The 18,336-nt window shown below is 27.7% G+C and overlaps 1 protein-coding gene across 2 annotated transcripts in view; it reads right to left on the bottom strand.

The window, feature by feature from the left end:
* Positions 1–18,336, bottom strand: part of LOC143230165 (zeta-sarcoglycan-like) — a 392,495-nt gene that overhangs the window by 295,691 nt on the left and 78,468 nt on the right. The window lies entirely within an intron of this gene.

Consider the following 18,336-nt stretch of genomic DNA (forward strand, 5'->3'; position numbering starts at 1 on the left):
TTATTATAGAACTACATCTTTCTTCACAAGTCTAACATTACAGTTGTTATTACAGAACTACATCATTCTTCACAAGTCTAACATTACAGTTGTTATTATAGAACTAGTTGTTATCTTTCTTCACAAGTCTAACATTACAGTTGTTATTATAGAACTATATCTTTCTTCACAAGTCTAACATTACAGTTGTTATTATAGAACTACATCTTTCTTCACAAGTCTAACATTACAGTTGTTATTACAGAACTACATCTTTCTTCACAAGTCTAACATTACAGTTGTTATTACAGAACTACATCTTTCTTCACAAGTCTAACATTACAGTAGTTATTACAGAACTACATCTTTCTTCACAAGTCTAACATTACAGTTGTTATTACAGAACTACATCTTTCTTCACAAGTCTAACATTACAGTTGTTATTATAGAACTACATCATTTCTTCACAAGTCTAACATTACAGTTGTTATTATAGAACTATATCTTTCTTCACAAGTCTAACATTACAGTTGTTATTATAGAACTATATCTTTCTTCACAAGTCTAACATTACAGTAGTTATTACAGAACTACATCTTTCTTCACAAGTCTAACATTACAGTTGTTATTACAGAACTACATCTTTCTTCACAAGTCTAACATTACAGTTGTTATTAAAGAACTACATCTTTCTTCACAAGTCTAACATTACAGTTGTTATTATAGAACTATATATTTCTTCACAAGTCTAACATTACAGTTGTTATTACAGAACTACATCATTCTTCACAAGTCTAACATTACAGTTGTTATTATAGAACTACATCATTCTTCACAAGTCTAACATTACAGTTGTTATTATAGAACTACATCTTTCTTCACAAGTCTAACATTACAGTTGTTATTATAGAACTATATCTTTCTTCACAAGTCTAACATTACAGTTGTTATTATAGAACTATATCTTTCTTCACAAGTCTAACATTACAGTTGTTATTATAGAACTATATATTTCTTCACAAGTCTAACATTACAGTAGTTATTACAGAACTACATTATTCTTCACAAGTCTAACATTACAGTTGTTATTACAGAACTACATCTTTCTTCACAAGTCTAACATTACAGTAGTTATTACAGAACTACATCTTTCTTCACAAGTCTAACATTACAGTTGTTATTACAGAACTACATCTTTCTTCACAAGTCTAACATTACAGTTGTTATTACAGAACTATATCTTTCTTCACAAGTCTAACATTACAGTTGTTATTATAGAACTACATCTTTCTTCACAAGTCTAACATTACAGTTGTTATTACAGAACTACATATTTCTTCACAAGTCTAACATTACAGTTGTTATTACAGAACTACATCATTCTTCTTAAGTCTAACATTACAGTTGTTATTAAAGAACTACATCTTTCTTCACAAGTCTAACATTACAGTTGTTATTATAGAACTATATCTTTCTTCACAAGTCTAACATTACAGTTGTTATTATAGAACTACATCTTTCTTCACAAGTCTAACATTACAGTTGTTATTACAGAACTACATCATTCTTCATAAGTCTAACATTACAGTTGTTATTAAAGAATTACAGAACTACATCTTTCTTCCTTCTAAACAACTTCACAAGTCTAAAATTACAGTTGTTATTATAGAACTATATCTTTCTTCACAAGTCTAACATTACAGTTGTTATTACAGAACTACATCTTTCTTCACAAGTCTAACATTACAGTTGTTATTACAGAACTACATCATTCTTCACAAGTCTAACATTACAGTTGTTATTAAAGAACTACATCCTTCTTCACAAGTCTAACATTACAGTTGTTATTATAGAACTATATCTTTCTTCACAAGTCTAACATTACAGTTGTTATTATAGAACTATATCTTTCTTCACAAGTCTAACATTACAGTTAGTTATTACAGAACTACATCATTCTTCACAAGTCTAACATTACAGTTGTTATTACAGAACTACATCTTTCTTCACAAGTCTAACATTACAGTTGTTATTAAAGAACTACATCCTTCTTCACAAGTCTAACATTACAGTTGTTATTATAGAACTATATCTTTCTTCACAAGTCTAACATTACAGTTGTTATTATAGAACTACATCTTTCTTCACAAGTCTAACATTACAGTTGTTATTACAGAACTACATCTTTCTTCACAAGTCTAACATTACAGTTGTTATTACAGAACTACATCTTTCTTCACAAGTCTAACATTACAGTTGTTATTAAAGAACTACATCCTTCTTCACAAGTCTAACATTACAGTTGTTATTATAGAACTATATCTTTCTTCACAAGTCTAACATTACAGTTGTTATTACAGAACTACATCTTTCTTCACAAGTCTAACATTACAGTTGTTATTATAGAACTATATATTTCTTCACAAGTCTAACATTACAGTTGTTATTACAGAACTACATCTTTCTTCACAAGTCTAACATTACAGTTGTTATTACAGAACTACATCTTTCTTCAGTTGTTATTAAGTCTAACATTACAGTTGTTATTACAGAACTATATCTTTCTTCACAAGTCTAACATTACAGTTGTTATTATAGAACTATATCTTTCTTCACAAGTCTAACATTACAGTTGTTATTATAGAACTACATCTTTCTTCATAAGTCTAACATTACAGTTGTTATTACAGAACTACATCTAACATTACAGTTGTTATTCTTCACAAGTCTAACATTACAGTTGTTATTATAGAACTATATCTTTCTTCACAAGTCTAACATTACAGTTGTTATTATAGAACTATATCTTTCTTCACAAGTCTAACATTACAGTTGTTATTATAGAACTATATATTTCTTCACAAGTCTAACATTACAGTAGTTATTACAGAACTACATTATTCTTCACAAGTCTAACATTACAGTTGTTATTACAGAACTACATCTTTCTTCACAAGTCTAACATTACAGTTGTTATTACAGAACTATATCTTTCTTCACAAGTCTAACATTACAGTTGTTATTATTACAGAACTACATCTTTCTTCACAAGTCTAACATTACAGTTGTTATTACAGAACTATATCTTTCTTCACAAGTCTAACATTACAGTTGTTATTATAGAACTATATCTTTCTTCACAAGTCTAACATTACAGTTGTTATTATAGAACTACATATTTCTTCACAAGTCTAACATTACAGTTGTTATTACAGAACTACATTATTCTTCATAAGTCTAACATTACAGTTGTTATTACAGAACTACATCTTTCTTCACAAGTCTAACATTACAGTTGTTATTACAGAACTACATCTTTCTTCACAAGTCTAACATTACAGTTGTTATTAAAGAACTACATCATTCTTCACAAGTCTAACATTACAGTTGTTATTACAGAACTACATCTTTCTTCACAAGTCTAACATTACAGTTGTTATTATAGAACTATATCTTTCTTCACAAGTCTAACATTACAGTTGTTATTACAGAACTACATCTTTCTTCACAAGTCTAACATTACAGTTGTTATTACAGAACTACATCATTCTTCATAAGTCTAACATTACAGTTGTTATTAAAGAACTACATCCTTCTTCACAAGTCTCAACATTACAGTTGTTATTATAGAACTATATCTTTCTTCACAAGTCTAACATTACAGTTGTTATTACAGAACTACATTATTCTTCATAAATCTCACATTACAGTTGTTATTACAGAACTACATCATTCTTCACAAGTCTAACATTACAGTAGTTATTACAGAACTACATCATTCTTCACAAGTCTAACATTACAGTAGTTATTACAGAACTACATCTTTCTTCACAAGTCTAACATTTCAGTTGTTATTAAAGAACTGCATCCTTCTAAACAACTCTAAAATTACAGTTGTTACTATAGAACTATATCTTTCTTCACAAGTATAATATTACAGTTGTTATTATAGAACTACATCTGTCTTCACAAGTCTAACATTACAGTAGTTATTACAGAATTACATCTTTCTTCACAAGTCTAACATTATAGTTGTTATTACAGAACTAATCTTTCTTCACAAGTATAACATTTCAGTTGTTATTAAAGAACTATATATTTCCTCACAAGTCTGACATTACAGTAGTTATTACAGAACTACATTTTTCTTTACAAGTCTAATATTACAGTTGTTATTACAGAACTATATATTTCTTCACAAGTCTAACATTACAGTTATTATAGAACTACATCATTATTCATAATACGTACATTACAGTTGTTATTATAGAACTATATCTTTCTTCACATGTATAATAATACAGTTGTTATTACAGAACTACATCTGTCTTCACAAGTCTAACATTACAGTAGTTATTACAGAACTACATCTTTCTTCACAAGTCTAACATTATAGTTGTTATTACAGAAATACATCTTTCTTCACAAGTCTAACATTACAGTTGTTATTATAGAACTATATATTTCCTCACAAGTCTGATATTACAGTTGTTATTACAGAACAATATCTTTCTTCACAAGTCTAACATTACAGTAGTTATTACAGAACTACATCTTTCTTTACAAGTCTAACATTACAGTTGTTATTACAAAACTATGTCTTTCTTCACAAGTCTAACATTACAGTTGTTATTATAGAACTATATCTTTCTTCACAAGTCTAACATTAGAGTTGTTATTATAGAACTTCATCTTTCTTCATAAGTCTCACATTACAGTTGTTATTACAGAACTACATCATTCTTCATAAGTCGAATATTACAGTTGTTATTATAGAACTATATATTTCTTCACAAGTCTAACATTACAGTTGTTATTATAGAACTATATCTTTCTTCACAAGTCTAACATTACAGTTGTTATTATAGAACTATATATTTCTTCACAAGTCTAACATTACAGTAGTTATTACAGAACTACATTATTCTTCATAAGTCTCACATTACAGTTATTACAGAACTACATCTTTCTTCACAAGTCTAACATTAAAGTAGTTATTACAGAACAATATCTTTCTTCACAAGTCTAACATTACAGTAGTTATTACAGAACTACATCTTTCTTTACAAGTCTAACATTACAGTTGTTATTACAAAACTATATCTTTCTTCACAAGTCTAACATTACAGTTGTTATTATAGAACTATATCTTTCTTCAAAAGTCTAACATTATAGTAGTTATTACAGAACTACATTATTCTTCATAAGTCTCACATTACAGTTATTACAGAACTACATCTTTCCTCACAAGTCTAACATTACAGTTTTTTTTACAGAACTACATCATTCTTCATAAGTCTCACATTACAGTTGTTATTAAAGAACTACATCATTCTTCATAAGTCTCACATTACAGTTGTTATTAAAGAACTGCATCCTTCTAAACAACTCTAAAATTACAGTTGTTACTATAGAACTATATGTTTCTTCACAAGTCTAACATTACAGTTGTTATTATAGAACTATGTATTTCTTCAGAAGTCTAACATTACAGTAGTTATTACAGAACTACATCTTTCTTCACAAGTCTAACATTACAGTTGTTATTACAGAACTATATCTTTCTTCACAAGTCTAACATTACAGTTGTTATTATAGAACTATGTATTTCTTCAGAAGTCTAACATTACAGTAGTTATTACAGAACTACATCTTTCTTCACAACTCTAACATTACAGTTGTTATTACAGAACTATATCTTTCTTCACAAGTTTAACATTACAGTAGTTACTACAAAACTACATCTTTCTTCATAAGTCTAACATTATAGTTGTTATTAGAGAACTACATCTTTCTTCACAAGTCTAACATTACAGTTGTTATTATAGAACGATATATTTCCTCACAAGTCTGATATTACAGTTGTTATTATAGAACTAAATCTTTCTTCACAAGTCTAACATTACAGTTGTTATTATAGAACTATATATTTCTTCACAAGTCTAACATTACAGTAGTTATTACAGAACTACATCTTTCTTTACAAGTCTAATATTACAGTTGTTATTACAGAACTATATATTTCTTCACAAGTCTAACATTACAGTTATTATAGAACTACATCATTTTTCATAAGTCGTACATTACAGTTGTTATTATAGAACTATATCTTTCTTCACAAGTCTAACATTACAGTTGTTATTATAGAACTATACATTTCTTCACAAGTCTAACATTATAGTAGTTATTACAGAACTACATTATTCTTCATAATGTTCACATTACAGTTGTTATTACAGAACTACATCTTTCTTCACAAGTCTAACATTACAGTAGTTATTAAAGAACTACATCCTTCTAAACAACTCTAAAATTACAGTTGTTATTATAGAACTATATATTTCTTCACAACTCTAACATTACAGTTGTTATTAGAGAACTACATCATTCTTCACAAGTCTAACATTACAGTTGTTATTATAGAACTACATCATTCTTCATAAGTCTTACATTACAGTTGTTATTATAGAACTACATCATTCTTCATAAGTCGAACATTACAGTTGTTATTATAGAACTATATCTTTCTTCACAAGTCTAACATTACAGTTGTTATTATAGAACTATATCTTTCTTCACAAGTCTAACATTACAGTTGTTATTATAGAACTATATATTTCTTCACAAGTCTAACATTATAGTAGTTATTACAGAACTACATTATTCTTCATAAGTCTCACATTACAGTTATTACAGAACTACATCTTTCCTCACAAGTCTAACATTAAAGTAGTTATTACAGAACAATATCTTTCTTCACAAGTCTAACATTACAGTAGTTATTACAGAACTACATCTTTCTTTACAAGTCTAACATTACAGTTATTATAGAACTACATCATTTTTCATAAGTCGTACATTACAGTTGTTATTATAGAACTATATCTTTCTTCACAAGTCTAACATTACAGTTGTTATTATAGAACTATATATTTCTTCACAAGTCTAATATTACAGTAGTTATTACAGAACTACATTATTCTTCATAATGTTCACATTACAGTTGTTATTACAGAACTACATCTTTCTTCACAAGTCTAACATTACAGTAGTTATTAAAGAACTGCATCCTTCTAAACAACTCTAAAATTACAGTTGTTATTATAGAACTATATATTTCTTCACAACTCTAACATTACAGTTGTTATTAGAGAACTACATCATTCTTCACAAGTCTAACATTACAGTTGTTATTATAGAACTACATCATTCTTCATAAGTCTTACATTACAGTTGTTATTATAGAACTACATCATTCTTCATAAGTCGAACATTACAGTTGTTATTATAGAACTATATCTTTCTTCACAAGTCTAACATTACAGTTGTTATTATAGAACTATATCTTTCTTCACAAGTTTAACATTACAGTTGTTATTATAGAACTATATATTTCTTCACAAGTCTAACATTATAGTAGTTATTACAGAACTACATTATTCTTCATAAGTCTCACATTACAGTTATTACAGAACTACATCTTTCCTCACAAGTCTAACATTAAAATAGTTATTACAGAACAATATCTTTCTTCACAAGTCTAACATTACAGTAGTTATTACAGAACTACATCTTTCTTTACAAGTCTAACATTACAGTTGTTATTACAAAACTATATCATTCTTCACAAGTCTAACATTACAGTTGTTATTATAGAACTATATCTTTCTTCAAAAGTCTAACATTACAGTTGTTATTATAGAACTACATATTTCTTCATAAGTCTCACATTACAGTTGTTATTAAAGAACTACATCATTCTTCATAAGTCTCACATTACAGGTTTTATTAAAGAACTGCATCCTTCTAAACAACTCTAAAATTACAGTTGTTACTATAGAACTATATGTTTCTTCACAAGTCTAACATTACCGTTGTTACTATAGAACTACATCTTTCTTCACAACTCTATCATTACAGTAGTTATTACAGAACTACATCATTCTTCATATGTCTCACATTACAGTTGTTATTAAAGAACTGCATCCTTCTAAACAACTCTCAAATTATAGTTGTTACTATAGAACTAAATGTTTCTTCACAAGTCCAACATTACCGTTGTTATTACAGAACTACATCTTTCTTCACAACTCTATCATTACAGTAGTTATTACAGAACTACATCATTCTTCATAAGTCTCACATTACAGTTATTAAAGAACTGCATCCTTCTAAACAACTCTCAAATTATAGTTGTTACTATAGAACTATATGTTTCTTCACAAGTGCAACATTACCGTTGTTATTATAGAACTATATCTTTCTTCACAAGTCTAACATTACAGTAGTTATTACAGAACTACATCATTCTTCACAAGTCTAACATTACAGTAGTTATTACAGAACTACATCTTTCTTCACAAGTCTAACATTTCAGTTGTTATTAAAGAACTGCATCCTTCTAAACAACTCTTAAATTACAGTTGTTACTATAGAACTATATCTTTCTTCACAAGTATAATATTACAGTTGTTATTATAGAACTACATCTGTCTTCACAAGTCTAACATTACAGTAATTATTACAGAATTACATCTTTCTTCACAAGTCTAACATTATAGTTGTTATTACAGAACTACATCTTTCTTCACAAGTATAACATTTCAGTTGTTATTAAAGAACTGCATCCTTCTAAACAACTCTAAAATTACAGTTGTTACTATGGAACTATATCTTTCTTCACAAGTATAATAATACAGTTGTTATTACAGAACTACATCTTTCTTCACAAGTCTAACATTACAGTTGTTATTATAGAACTATATATTTCCTCACAAGTCTGATATTACAGTTGTTATTACAGAACAATATCTTTCTTCACAAGTCTAACATTACAGTAGTTATTACAGAACTACATCTTTCTTTACAAGTCTAACATTACAGTTGTTATTACAAAACTATGTCTTTCTTCACAAGTCTAACATTACAGTTGTTATTATAGAACTATATCTTTCTTCACAAGTCTAACATTAGAGTTGTTATTATAGAACTTCATCTTTCTTCATAAGTCTCACATTACAGTTGTTATTACAGAACTACATCATTCTTCATAAGTCGAATATTACAGTTGTTATTATAGAACTATATCTTTCTTCACAAGTCTAACATTACAGTTGTTATTATAGAACTATATATTTCTTCACAAGTCTAACATTACAGTAGTTATTACAGAACTACATTATTCTTCATAAGTCTCACATTACAGTTATTACAGAACTACATCTTTCCTCACAAGTCTAACATTAAAGTAGTTATTACAGAACAATATCTTTCTTCACAAGTCTAACATTACAGTAGTTATTAGAGAACTACATCTTTCTTTACAAGTCTAACATTACAGTTGTTATTACAAAACTATATCTTTCTTCACAAGTCTAACATTACAGTTGTTATTATAGAACTATATCTTTCTTCAAAAGTCTAACATTACAGTTGTTATTATAGAACTACATATTTCTTCACAAGTCTAACATTATAGTAGTTATTACAGAACTACATTATTCTTCATAAGTCTCACATTACAGTTATTACAGAACTACATCTTTCCTCACAAGTCTAACATTACAGTTTTTTTTACAGAACTACATCATTCTTCATAAGTCTCACATTACAGTTGTTATTAAAGAACTACATCATTCTTCATAAGTCTCACATTACAGTTGTTATTAAAGAACTGCATCCTTCTAAACAACTCTAAAATTACAGTTGTTACTATAGAACTATATGTTTCTTCAAAAGTCTAACATTACCGTTGTTATTACAGAACTACATCTTTCTTCACAACTCTATCATTACAGTAGTTATTACAGAACTACATCATTCTTCATAAGTCTCACATTACAGTTGTTATTAAAGAACTGCATCCTTCTAAACAACTCTCAAATTATAGTTGTTACTATAGAACTATATCTTTCTTCACAAGTCTAACATTATAGTAGTTATTACAGAACTACATTATTCTTCATAAATCTCACATTACAGTTGTTATTACAGAACTACATCATTCTTCACAAGTCTAACATTACAGTAGTTATTACAGAACTACATCATTCTTCACAAGTCTAACATTACAGTAGTTATTACAGAACTACATCTTTCTTTACAAGTCTAGCATTTCAGTTGTTATTAAAGAACTGCATCCTTCTAAACAACTCTTAAATTACAGTTGTTACTATAGAACTATATCTTTCTTCACAAGTATAATATTACAGTTGTTATTATAGAACTACATCTGTCTTCACAAGTCTAACATTACAGTAGTTATTACAGAACTACATCTTTCTTCACAAGTCTAACATTATAGTTGTTATTACAGAACTACATCTTTCTTCACAAGTCTAACATTATAGTTGTTATTATAGAACTATATCTTTCTTCACAAGTCTAACATTAGAGTTGTTATTATAGAACTACATCTTTCTTCACAAGTCTAACATTACAGTTGTTATTACAGAACTATATCTTTCTTCACAAGTCTAACATTACAGTTGTTATTATAGAACTATATATTTCTTCACAAGTCTAACATTACAGTTGTTATTACAGAACTACATCATTCTTCACAAGTCTAACATTACAGTTGTTATTACAGAACTACATCTTTCTTCACAAGTCTAACATTACAGTTGTTATTACAGAACTACATCTTTCTTCACAAGTCTAACTTTACAGTTGTTATTACAAAACTACATCATTCTTCAGAAGTTTAACATTACAGTTGTTATTATAGAACTATATCTTTCTTCACAAGTCTAACATTACAGTTGTTATTATAGAATTATATATTTCTTTAGAAGTCTAACATTACAGTTGTTATTACAGAACTACATCATTCTTCACAAGTCTAACATTACAGTTGTTATTATAGAACTACATCATTCTTCACAAGTCTAACATTACAGTTGTTATTACAGAACTATATCTTTCTTCACAAGTCTAACATTAGAGTTGTTATTATAGAACTACATCTGTCTTCACAAGTCTAACATTACAGTAGTTATTACAGAACCACATTTTCTTCACAAGTTTAACATTACAGTTGTTATGACAAAACTACATCATTCTTTACCACTCTAACATTACAGTTGTTATTATAGAACTATATATTTCTTCACAAGTCTAACATTACAGTTGTTATCATAGAACTATATATTTCTTCACAAGTCTAACATTACAGTTATTATAGAACTACATCATTCTTCATAAGTCGTACATTACAGTTGTTATTATAGAACTATATCCTTCTTAACAAGTCTAACATTACATTTGTTATTATAGAACTATATCTTTCTTCACAAGTTTAATATTACAGTTGTTATTATAGAACTATATCTTTCTTCACAAATTTAACATTACAGTTGTTATTATAGAACTATATCTTTCTTCACAAGTCTAACATTACAGTTGTTATTATAGAACTATATCTTTCTTCACAAGTTTAACATTACAGTTGTTATTATAGAAGTATATATTTCTTCACAAGTCTAACATTATAGTAGTTATTACAGAACTACATTATTCTTCATAAGTCTCACATTACAGTTATTACAGAACTACATCTTTCCTCACAAGTCTAACATTACAGTTGTTATTACAGAACTACATCATTCTTCACAAGTCTAACATTTCAGTTGTTATTAAAGAACTGCATCCTTCTAAACAACTCTAAAGTTACAGTTGTTATTATAGAACTATATATTTCTTCACAACTCTAACATTACAGTTTTTTTTACAGAACTACATCATTCTTCACAAGTCTAACATTTCAGTTGTTATTAAAGAACTACATCTTTCTTCACAAGTCTAACATTACAGTTGTTATTATAGAACTATATATTTCTTCACAAGTCTAACATTACAGTTGTTATTACAGAACTACATCTTTCTTCACAAGTCTAACATTACAGTTGTTACTATGGAACTATGTCTTTCTTCACAAATCTAACATTACAGTTGTTATTACAGAACTACATCTTTCTTCACAACTCTATCATTACAGTAGTTATTACAGAACTACATCATTCTTCACAAGTCTAACATTACAGTTGTTATTAAAGAACTACATCCTTCTTCACAAGTCTAACATTACAGTTGTTATTATAGAACTATATCTTTCTTCACAAGTCCAACATTACCGTTGTTATTATAGAACTATATCTTTCTTCACAAGTCTAACATTACAGTAGTTATTACAGAACTACATTATTCTTCATAAGTCTAACATTACAGTTGTTATTACAGAACTACATCTTTCTTCACAAGTCTAACATTACAGTTGTTATTACAGAACTACATCATTCTTCACAAGTCTAACATTACAGTTATTATTAAAGAACTACATCCTTCTAAACAACTTTAAAATTACCGTTGTTACTATGGAACTATATCTTTCTTCACAAGTATAACATTACAGTTGTTATTATAGAACTACATCTGTCTTCACAAGTCTAACATTAGAGTAGTTATTACAGAACTACGTCTTTCTTTACAACTCTAATATTACAGTTGTTATTATAGAACTATATATTTCTTCACAAGTCTAACATTACAGTTGTTATTACAGAACTACATATTCTTCACAAGTCTAACATTACAGTTGTTATTACAGAACTACATCTTTCTTCACAAGTCTAACATTACACTTGTTATTATAGAACTATATCTTTCTTCACAAGTTTAACATTACAGTTGTTATTATAGAACTATGTATTTCTTCAGAAGTCTAACATTACAGTTGTTATTATAGAATTATATATTTCTTCAGAATTCTTACATTACAGTTGTTATTATAGAACTACATCATTCTTCACAAGTCTAACATTACAGTTGTTATTATAGAACTATATCTTTCTTCACAAGTCTAACATTACAGTAGTTATTACAGAACTACATTATTCTTCACAAGTCTAACATTACAGTTATTACAGAACTACATCTTTCTTCACAAGTCTAACATTACAGTTGTTATTACAGAACTACATCATTCTTCACAAGTCTAACATTACAGTTGTTATTACAGAACTACATCATTCTTCACAAGTCTAACATTACAGTTGTTATTAAAGAACTACATCCTTCTTCACAAGTCTAACATTACAGTTGTTATTATAGAACTATATCTTTCTTCACAAGTCTAACATTACAGTTGTTATTATAGAACTATATATTTCTTCACAAGTCTAACATTACAGTTGTTATTACAGAACTACATCTTTCTTCACAAGTCTAACATTACAGTTGTTATTATAGAACTATATCTTTCTTCACAAGTCTAACATTACAGTTGTTATTATAGAACTACAACATTCTTCATAAGTCTCACATTAGAGTTGTTATTACAGAACTACATCTTTTTTCACAATTCTAGTATTACAGTAATTATTACAAAACTACATCTTTCTTCACAAGTCTAACTTTACAGTTGTTATTACAGAACTACATCATTCTTCATAAATCTAACATTACAGTTGTTATTATAGAACTACATCATTTTCATAAGTCTAACATTACAGTTGTTATTATAGAACTATATCTTTCTTCACAAGTTTAACATTACAGTTGTTATTATAGAACTATATCTTTCTTTACAAATTTAACATTACAGTTGTTATTATAGAACTATATCTTTCTTCACAAGTTTAACATTACAGTTGTTATTATAGAACTATATATTTCTTCACAAGTCTAACATTACAGTAGTTATTACACAACTACATTATTCTTCACAAGTCTAACATTTCAGTTGTTATTAAAGAACTACATCCTTCTTCACAAGTCTAACATTACAGTTGTTATTATAGAACTATATCTTTCTTCACAAGTCTAACATTACAGTTGTTATTACAGAACTACATCTTTCTTTACAAGTCTAACATTACAGTTGTTATTACAGAACAATATCTTTCTTCACAAGTCTAACATTACAGTTGTTATTATAGAACTATGTATTTCTTCACAAGTCTAACATTACAGTAGTTATTACAGAACTACATCTTTCTTCACAAGTCTAACATTACAGTTGTTATTACAGAACTATATCTTTCTTCACAAGTCTAACATTACAGTTGTTATTATAGAACTATGTATTTCTTCACAAGTCTAACATTACAGTTGTTATTACAGAACTACATCTTTCTTCACAAGTCTAACATTACAGTTGTTATTACAGAACTACATCTTTCTTCACAAGTCTAACATTACAGTAGTTATTATAGAACTACATCATTCTTCACAAGTCTAACATTACAGTTGTTATTAAAGAACTGCATCCTTCTTCACAAGTCTAACATTACAGTTGTTATTATCGAACTATATCTTTCTTCACAAGTTTAACATTACAGTTGTTATTACAGAACTACATCTTTCTTCACAAGTATAACATTACAGTTGTTATTATAGAACTACATCTGTCTTCACAAGTCTAACATTACAGTAGTTATTACAGAACTACATCTTTCTTCACAAGTCTAACATTATAGTTGTTATTACAGAACTACATCTTTCTACACAAGTCTAACATTACAGTTGTTATTATAGAACTATATCTTTCTTCACAAGTCTAACATTACAGTTGTTATTATAGAACTATATCTTTCTTCACAAGTCTAACATTACAGTAGTTATTACAGAACTACATCTTTCTTTACAAGTCTAATATTACAGTTGTTATTACAGAACTATATATTTCTTCACAAGTCTAACATTACAGTTATTATAGAACTACATCATTCTTCATAAGTCGTACATTACAGTTGTTATTATAGAACTATATCTTTCTTCACAAGTCTAACATTACAGTTGTTATTATAGAACTATATATTTCTTCACAAGTCTAACATTATAGTAGTTATTACAGAACTACATTATTCTTCATAATGTTCACATTACAGTTGTTATTACAGAACTACATCTTTCTTCACAAGTCTAACATTACAGTAGTTATTAAAGAACTGCATCCTTCTAAACAACTCTAAAATTACAGTTGTTATTATAGAACTATATATTTCTTCACAACTCTAACATTACAGTTGTTATTATAGAACTACATCATTCTTCACAAGTCTAACATTACAGTTGTTATTATAGAACTACATCATTCTTCATAAGTCTTACATTACAGTTGTTATTATAGAACTACATCAGTCTAACATTCTTGTTAAGTCTAACATTACAGTTGTTATTATAGAACTATCTTTCTTCACAAGTCTAACATTACAGTTGTTATTATAGAACTATATCTTTCTTCACAAGTCTAACATTACAGTTGTTATTATAGAACTATATATTTCTTCACAAGTCTAACATTATAGTAGTTATTACAGAACTACATTATTCTTCATAAGTCTCACATTACAGTTATTACAGAACTACATCTTTCCTCACAAGTCTAACATTACAGTAGTTATTACAGAACTACATCTTTCTTCACAAGTCTAACATTACAGTTGTTATTAAAGAACTACATCCTTCTTCACAAGTCTAACATTACAGTTGTTATTATAGAACTATATATTTCTTCACAAGTCTAACATTACAGTTGTTATTACAGAACTACATCATTCTTCATAAGTCTAACATTACAGTTGTTATTAAAGAACTACATCCTTCTTCACAAGTCTAACATTACAGTTGTTATTATAGAACTATATCTTTCTTCACAAGTCTAACATTACAGTTGTTATTATAGAACTATATCTTTCTTCACAAGTCTAACATTACAGTTGTTATTACAGAACTACATCTTTCTTCACAAGTCTAACATTACAGTTGTTATTACAGAACTACATCATTCTTCATAAGTCTAACATTACAGTTGTTATTAAAGAACTACATCCTTCTAAACAAGTCTAACATTACAGTTGTTATTATAGAACTATATCTTTCTTCACAAGTCTAACATTACAGTTGTTATTATAGAACTACATCTTTCTTCACAAGTCTAACATTACAGTTGTTATTACAGAACTATATCTTTCTTCACAAGTCTAACATTACAGTTGTTATTATAGAACTATGTATTTCTTCAGAAGTCTAACATTACAGTAGTTATTACAGAACTACATCTTTCTTCACAAGTCTAACATTACAGTAGTTATTACAGAACTACATCATTCTTCACAAGTCTAACATTACAGTTGTTATTAAAGAACTACATCCTTCTTCACAAGTCTAACATTACAGTTGTTATTATAGAACTATATCTTTCTTCACAAGTCTAACATTACAGTTGTTATTACAGAACTACATCTTTCTTCACAAGTCTAACATTTCAGTTGTTATTACAGAACTACATCTTTCTTCACAAGTCTAACACTACAGTTGTTATTACAGAACTACATCATTCTTCACAAGTCTAACATTACAGTTGTTATTAAAGAACTACATCCTTCTTCACAAGTCTAACATTACAGTTGTTATTATAGAACTATATCTTTCTTCACAAGTCTAACATTACAGTTGTTATTACAGAACTACATCTTTCTTCACAAGTCTAACATTACAGTTGTTATTATAGAACTACATCTGTCTTCACAAGTCTAACATTACAGTAGTTATTACAGAACTACATCTTTCTTCACAAGTCTAACATTACAGTTGTTATTACAGAACTACATCTTGCTTCACAAGGTTAACATTACAGTTGTTATTATAGAACGATATATTTCCTCACAAGTCTAACATTACAGTTGTTATTATAGAACTATATCTTTCTTCACAAGTCTAACATTACAGTTGTTATTACAGAACTACATCTTTCTTCACAAGTCTAACATTACAGTTGTTATTACAGAACTATATATTTCTTCACAAGTCTAACATTACAGTTATTATAGAACTACATCATTCTTCACAAGTCTAACATTACAGTTGTTATTATAGAACTATATCTTTCTTCACAAGTCTAACATTACAGTTGTTATTATAGAACTATATATTTCTTCACAAGTCTAACATTACAGTAGTTATTACAGAACTACATTATTCTTCACAAGTCTAACATTACAGTTGTTATTACAGAACTACATCTTTCTTCACAAGTCTAACATTACAGTTGTTATTAAAGAACTACATCCTTCTTCACAAGTCTAACATTACAGTTGTTATTATAGAACTATATCTTTCTTCACAAGTCTAACATTACAGTTGTTATTAAAGAACTACATCATTCTTCACAAGTCTAACATTACAGTTGTTATTATAGAACTACATCTTTCTTCACAAGTCTAACATTACAGTTGTTATTATAGAACTACATCATTCTTCACAAGTCTAACATTACAGTTGTTATTATAGAACTATATCTTTCTTCACAAGTGTAACATTACAGTTGTTATTATAGAACTATATCTTTCTTCACAAGTTTAACATTACAGTTGTTATTATAGAACTATATATTTCTTCACAAGTCTAACATTATAGTAGTTATTACAGAACTACATTATTCTTCATAAGTCTAACATTACAGTTATTACAGAACTACATCTTTCTTCACAAGTCTAACATTACAGTAGTTATTACAGAACTACATCTTTCTTCACAAGTCTAACATTACAGTTGTTATTAAAGAACTACATCTTTCTTCACAAGTCTAACATTACAGTTGTTATTATAGAACTATATCTTTCTTCACAAGTCTAACATTACAGTTGTTATTACAGAACTACATCATTCTTCACAAGTCTAACATTACAGTTGTTATTAAAGAACTACATCCTTCTAAACAAGTCTAACATTACAGTTGTTATTATAGAACTATATGTTTCTTCACAAGTCTAACATTACCGTTGTTATTATAGAACTATATCTTTCTTCACAAGTCTAACATTACAGTAGTTATTACAGAACTACATCTTTCTTCACAAGTCTAACATTACAGTTGTTATTACAGAACTACATCATTCTTCATAAGTCTAACATTACAGTTGTTATTAAAGAACTACATCTTTCTTCACAAGTCTAACATTACAGTTGTTATTATAGAACTATATCTTTCTTCACAAGTCCAACATTACCGTTGTTATTATAGAACTACATCTTTCTTCACAAGTCTAACATTACAGTTGTTATTACAGAACTATATCTTTCTTCACAAGTCTAACATTACAGTTGTTATTATAGAACTATATATTTCTTCACAAGTCTAACATTACAGTTGTTATTACAGAACTACATCTTTCTTCACAAGTCTAACATTACAGTTGTTATTACAGAACTACATCATTCTTCACAAGTCTAACATTACAGTTGTTATTACAGAACTACATCCTTCTTCACAAGTCTAACATTACAGTTGTTATTATAGAACTATATCTTTCTTCACAAGTCTAACATTACAGTAGTTATTACAGAACTACATCT

This window comes from Tachypleus tridentatus, chromosome 10 (genome assembly GCF_004210375.1).
Source record: "Tachypleus tridentatus isolate NWPU-2018 chromosome 10, ASM421037v1, whole genome shotgun sequence".
Classification (NCBI taxonomy): Eukaryota; Metazoa; Arthropoda; class Merostomata; order Xiphosura; family Limulidae; genus Tachypleus; species Tachypleus tridentatus.